Source organism: Ornithodoros turicata, chromosome 7 (assembly GCF_037126465.1).
Source record: "Ornithodoros turicata isolate Travis chromosome 7, ASM3712646v1, whole genome shotgun sequence".
Lineage (NCBI taxonomy): Eukaryota > Metazoa > Arthropoda > Arachnida > Ixodida > Argasidae > Ornithodoros > Ornithodoros turicata.
This window is the reverse complement of record NC_088207.1, coordinates 54,589,197-54,595,629: the sequence shown is the minus strand read 5'-3', so window position 1 is coordinate 54,595,629 and position 6,433 is coordinate 54,589,197. Positions and strand designations below refer to the sequence as shown.

Sequence of the window (6,433 nt, the reverse complement as noted above, 5' to 3'; positions counted from 1 at the left end):
CAGACAGCAGAATGGGAGAAAATCCTCGTTGAAAGCCATTCTATCTCTTAAAAAGTCGTGAAACGAGCGCATGCTGTGAAATATCCTTCGCTGAATTTTGACACCAAAACCGCCTGCCTCAGAAGCGAGTCACTTAAAGATAAAGCACCCAGATAAAGCGTTCAGATAAAACACCCCTGCACCATTTTTGTAAAATAGCGCACGTGCAAAATACGCCGCAGCGAAATCACGAAATCGCTGTGGAGAGGTCTTCACAACTGTGAAAGTTCCGAAGCTTGCATTTCAAATAACGCGCGCACAACACTTCTCTCTTTGTTTTTGTTTCGCGCACGCATTATTGGTGGTGACATCGATCCGTCGTCTGCTCGAACAAATGTTCTTGATCAACGGGCTTTAATGGGAAGAAGCATAGCGTGTTCCTTTTGGTTACCGCATACATATGAATAGTTTCTGCCTGGTCCATTCTGCGATGGCCTCTGTTCACGACTTGGGCATGTGATCAACACCCTATTATCGCATTCAACAAGTACCTGTTGAACATCCCTGATGCGCGGATACAGGAAGTATCCGGTAACCCAAATGGTCAAAACCGGTCAAAACTGAAATCCCTCTTTACGTCTGCATTCACTCTACCATGCGATATCATTTGACCGTACTAAAAAAATCGACATTCAGACAAGGTTATCGGTGGAATTGTAGTCCGTATAATCATAGTTAACTCGGTGAAATTCCTCTCTTTCCGTAACCATCCGCACGGAGCGCACGCGCTTGACGAAAGTGCTGCCATCTAACGCAGAAAGTGGGCGCCACGCCATTTTGTTTTGCTGTTGTCTGTCGTGTTTTATAGTGTGTTTTTTTTGTTTGTGTGTGTGTGTATGTGTGTCTGTCTACGTCCCTTGTGCTCTGTAAGTAACGTGAACCAATTTCTGCATCTTTCCATTGTCCTGGGAACGACGAGCGAGACGTGTCGTCCGAGCTGGCGCTAAGACGTGAAGCCAAACGCGGCGTGCTCTAGCGTTCTCGGGAGAGGGGGCAACATGGAAATTTACATGCCGGGGCGCTACTCTGCCTGTACGACACGTTGTCGGTCGTAGTCACCCAAGTGTCGCATGTTCGTGAAAACCTAAGCCTAAACTCACACCGCGTAGCAACGAACACTCGACCGGTGCCCGAGGTTGTCGTTCACCTCCAGCTAAAAACTGACCCGGCAACGCTAGGTCACACTGGATCTTAACGTGCGGCAAATTCCTAGAATGCCATTGACACCCGCCGCGTGATGGGTGATTGCGTCTGCTACACTGCGATCACCAGTTGCATGGCGTTCCGGACGTTGAGGTTACTAGAGGCACACAGCAGTACAGATTCTGCATTCCTGCCTCTGGCGCAATGTATACAATCTTTCGTAAGCATACGTGTCTCAAACGGAAGTAGCAATGTGGAAGACGCTTTTATGTAAACCTCTGTTGTACATGTTGATTTGTCTATGGACGGAGGCGTGTGAACGTGCTTTCAAATGTGGACAGGGAAATGTCTCTCGAAACCTTTTGTGGTGGGGGGTGTGCCTTTTAACAAACACGTTAATAAATGAACTGTTAATGGCTATTGTTGATCGTCTACAATACTTTGCACAAAATGTTTGGTGTTGTGGCATCTGGTTTCGTCTAGCGTCTTCGAATGCGATACTCGTTATTGCAGTAATCGACTCTATTTGACCAAAAACACAAAAATTCATGCAATTTCCGAAATATCGTAATTGTTACATTTATCGACGTAAATGTGTGTTGGTGACACAGTTCACATACCCTCGTGTTATTTAAGGAACATTTACAGCTACCTCTGGTTTAATTATTTAGCGAAAGTGGAAGGACCGCGTAATCGCGAAAAAACAAGCAAACGAAAAGGGTGACTTATTTTGTCGCAAGAGACAAGAGTAATTTCTATTCGTATGTGGGTAGAAAATCTCTCAAAGATGTTCGTGAGTATAAAAAGGTGTAAATAAAAGTCCGGCACCCTCACCAAATGTTACGAGATAGAGTGTTATTTTCCCATACGATATACGAATTCCTAACCGTACAGGTAGTCAACATCAAATGCTTGCGCAGGTGGCGTGCACGTATTTCCGAAAATATCATTTTACCAGCTGAAAGCTAGGAAGAAAATGTTTTGTGTCGAGATTTTCAAGTTCTATTTCCTATCTATTTGTAATATGCACGCGTTTTATCGAAAACTACTAATCCCAACTTATCCTCAGTGTATGTAGAGACATTTAAAACTACAAAAAATTATCTTACCTACAGAGGAAAAATGTTCCGTAAAATTTTGTGTAGTGTTTCCCTCTTTATATACAACGTCAATTTTGAATGTTTTTCTCCCTCTGCAAGAATTTGATGTACGCAGACGCGTAGTTGCGTTCTGCACACAAAGGAAAACATGCTCCTTGGACTCTGACACATCATCACAAGTGTTTGAGACGAAATGGCGAGCTGTTTGCGCTGGAACGCCATAATGTGTGCGATGATTCAGCACAGCAGGAAAGGGGTTATTCTCAAATCGGGAACACCTCGCTGACTGCTCTTTTCTTTACTGTTTTTCGAGGCGCAAAAGAGATAATTAGCAGAAAGTATCAACTGAGGAAATACCCTGGCCTAAAAGACAACATGAATGTAGGTTGATCAAAGGTAGAACAGTTTATATGCGGGTCACTGCTGTTCAAAGAGTGACCACGAGGAGTACGCTGCAACTGTCATATCCAGCGAAAAAGAATTTATTTACCCCAAACACTTTCGCACAGAGGGCAAATAACCACTCCGTATATAAAAATGGTGTGTTTGTCTGCGTCTCTGTTCAAGTGGAGCCAAGTCTGTGATTTTTATTTTTTTCCTTCTCTGCCTCGATCTTGGGGTAGCGGCCGTCAGTAAAGCAGTTTAGACTCTTGCATGCATGCATGCTCTGACGCGATGAGCCGAAGCCGATTTTCTCACGCGGAGGTCCTTCTTGGAGCCAATCACTTTTCCAAACAGTTCCGCGTTCCGGGCAATAGGAAGATTGTTCCGTCCATGTGGAGGAAGTGTGACGTCATTGCTAGTTTTCCGGTTTCAGTTTACTGCGTTGCATCGTTTGGAAAGTCCTAGAACCAGCTCGCGTGACGTAGCGGTTGAGATGATTGCATTGCACTCCGAGGCTTGGAGATGGCACGGGTTGGAATCCCGGTACCAGCTGTGCTCTCTGGTGTTTTCCGCGGGGATCGGAAACGGTATATTTTTGGTCCGGTTCGGGTTCAGGCATATTGGTTCGGTTTGGGTTCGGCTCAGGGAGAACACCCCCCTGCACACACACAGACAAAAAACAAACAAAGAAAATTGGTCAGCGGTCGGGACATTTACAGGGATTGGAACCGTTACTTTTTTCGGTCCCGGTTTTAACCGGCTCATGGTCAGTAATTTTGCTACATGAAAGCGAGCTTACGTTCACCGTACACGTTTGTAAGAGAAAGGTGTGAGATAACCGTTTCAGCTGAGTGGGTAGTACAATTATTTCACCTCTGGACCGATTCCCGGTCCGGTAACCCTATGAATTTTTTTATCTATTTATTTTTTGGTTCAGGACAAGCAGAAAAATTGTTCGGGTTCGTCAGAAAAAATGAAAAAAACTTTTTTTTTTTTTCTGTTTTCGGTTCGGGTTCAGTTTTGGTTCCGACCCCAGGTTTTCCGGCAGGCTTTCAAGAGCATACTAGCCTCCCTTCCTGTACGGCGCTGATAACCAGAGTTGCTTCGCGGCGCTAACGCGTAATTAAAATAGAAAAAGAAGTCAGACAGAGGTGCCTCCCTTTGTATCGACCTGCAAGAGAGAAATTGCTCCTTTTCATACCTATCTCCATATTTGAACGCCCTCTTTCGGTGCCGCACCAGTTGCATAATGAGTCTTGCTCTCCATCGTGTGTCCATATTCCGCGGATAGATGTCCTTCTTGCCGTTTCTCGTACCCCATTTTACTTACTGCCTCTCGCCCTTCAAATGTCGTCCCCGTATACCTCCATTTAGTACAATGTTTGTGTCTCATCCAAAGGTTGCGGGTTCGATCCCGGCAACTTGGTGCTTCCAGTTGATTTCGAAACATTTTATTCCTCGTTGAACGCTGATCGAAAATCCCGGGCCAGAGAAGAGAGTACAGTGAACCCTCGTTATTATGACCATGGTCGTTCCCGAAAATTTTGGACATAATGCGGAATTGTCATATTAACGGGGGGGATTTGCAGAGGCTTCACTGCATTGTTCCCCAGGAGTATGGTCGTAAAGCGCGTATGTCAGATTATCGGGGGTCATATTAACGAGGGTTCACTGTATATGCTGGAAAGAGGCGTCCAATCAGAGCACATCTCCAGGGAGTGACGTCCACGCTCATCTTTAAAACTCGTGTACTTTCGGACGCAGAAATTAGCCGAGTAGGTTGTCCGTGTTTCATAGGTGGGTTTTCTCCGGCGCAATCCTCAGATCACAGCTGTCTGGCAGCCACCAATTATTCAAACGTGGAAGAGATGTTCGGAGCATTTTCCAGTGACTTCCATCTTCGCTGACATCGCCGAAATAAATGTACGCAACTATCCCTTCCGAAATGACGTATTTTCCAGAGTTATTTGTATTTCGTCGTGGTGGCTGGAAACGCGGCGCCGCGAACGCAAAACGCGCTCAATAAAACGCGTGTGTGAATCCAGCTCAAGTGGAAATGAATTTCTTACAAGAACAATCCTTTCATCTACTACGAATATGTATACAAGCTGACATATTCGGACAACTTGAAATACAAATGATCGCTCACTTAAACACATTTTAGTTGCGCGCAGACAAGCGGTGACTAATTTGCATTCCATAAGTGAACCAGAATATCGCGAAATCTTTCGCGTCTCGGTAGATTCAAGCTTGGACTCACCAGCACAGCACACATGCACAATGTCAACAAACATGGCTGCCTTTGACGGCGCTGCAGTAAAATGTGTCTCGGGGTGCCTACAGTGTTACGGCACCCTAATGTGTCTGCTGAAGAGATTAAATGAGGTAGTCTCGAGGGGATGCATCTGCAATATCAAATAATTTTTGTGTACCACTGCTTTAACGAAACGCAGTCGGAATGCAGGCTTCGCGCTACAGCGTTGTAATTTAAAACCCAAAACCATTTCCATTAATTAAGCCCATTAAGACTGGCTGTTCAAACAATATTACGACGAAGTAGGCCATACTGTAAAGAGGTATATGAAGCGCAGTTTTTGAAGGAAAAATGTAAATTGGAGTTAGTCGTAATTTCGGCATGTTTCTCGTGAGGGCTGTAGAAAGAAAACGAATTTATTCTCTTTATGTTGGTCTGAGGAAAGATGAAGGCGTCTCCTCAAGGGTGATAATAAAAATCTGCTTGTCTGAACGCTAGTTATCTTGGGGAGGGTTTTGCCAGCAATGTTATCACACGCCTTCTGTTGCGATGTGCATTCCAAATTCAAGTTCCTCGTTGGGAGAGTTCCATATTAGTCTTCATCGGGGATCGACCAGTGTCCTGAGGGTTTCTCTTTCGGTATGTAATAGGAGAGATGCAAAATGTAGTGCGCCATCTCGTGGGCACGATAGTAACTACGTCCGCCATCTTGGTTATGTCAAGCGAAACAGCGCATGCCGTGCCTTTCATGCACGCGCGGTCTCGCTGCCTCTGATGGGAACAAGGTATGTACCGCAATGTTTTTGGTTATAAATAGCGTTCGAATAATTGTGGCCCCGTGCACAGTCCCGCTTATCGGCCTGATGAAAAACAGGAGCTGCTTCTCAATGAAATACACATTCTGCTGGCAGCTTCGTGAGAAAGTTTAGATATTTCGCAAGGAAGTTACGGATACTTTTTCAGGAACTTCTTCGGCGAAGTAGTTTCATAACGCGAGACGCGTGACTTAAAATGGTGTCAGTACCGGTTGGCACAAGAGTTTACGGAAGCGGCGTACTTTTTCTTCGGTGCGACACCCTAGCGACTGCCGGAAGCGGGTGAGTTCACTCTTTCGGAGGGGTGGAAAGGTGCGCTGTTAGCGACACACAGCGGTAGCGCTTCCACTTCCCAGGTAATTCCCGGGCACACCCCAAGCGGAACTGCCACTGTGTGTCGCTAACAGCGCACCCTTCAACCCCTCCGAAACAGTGAACTCGCCCGCTTCCGGCAGCTTCCTTTGCAGCTGTAGCACAGCGCCAGCTTGTAAATGAACGATTCAATATGACTCTCACAGACAGGGGTACGAAACAACCGATCGAGTACGTACTTACGAATGAAACGTTATTCCCGTGACAGAGCTGCTTTCTGTTGAACGACAGCCGCAACCGCAGTAACAACACGTTAACAAAACGTTGTTACACCATTGTTTCCGCAATGGCGCTCACATTTCAAGAGTAAATGACTTTGGAAAAGC

General features: G+C 45.7%; 1 protein-coding gene across 1 annotated transcript in view; it reads left to right on the top strand.

Moving 5' to 3' along the window:
• Positions 1-794: 794 nt before the first annotated feature.
• LOC135401580 (CUGBP Elav-like family member 2) overlaps positions 795-6,433 on the top strand; it is a 254,196-nt gene continuing 248,557 nt past the window's right edge. The window contains exon 1 of the mRNA XM_064634075.1: positions 795-905. The gene's annotated coding sequence lies outside the window, so the exon portion shown is untranslated. The remainder of the gene's footprint in view (positions 906-6,433) is intronic.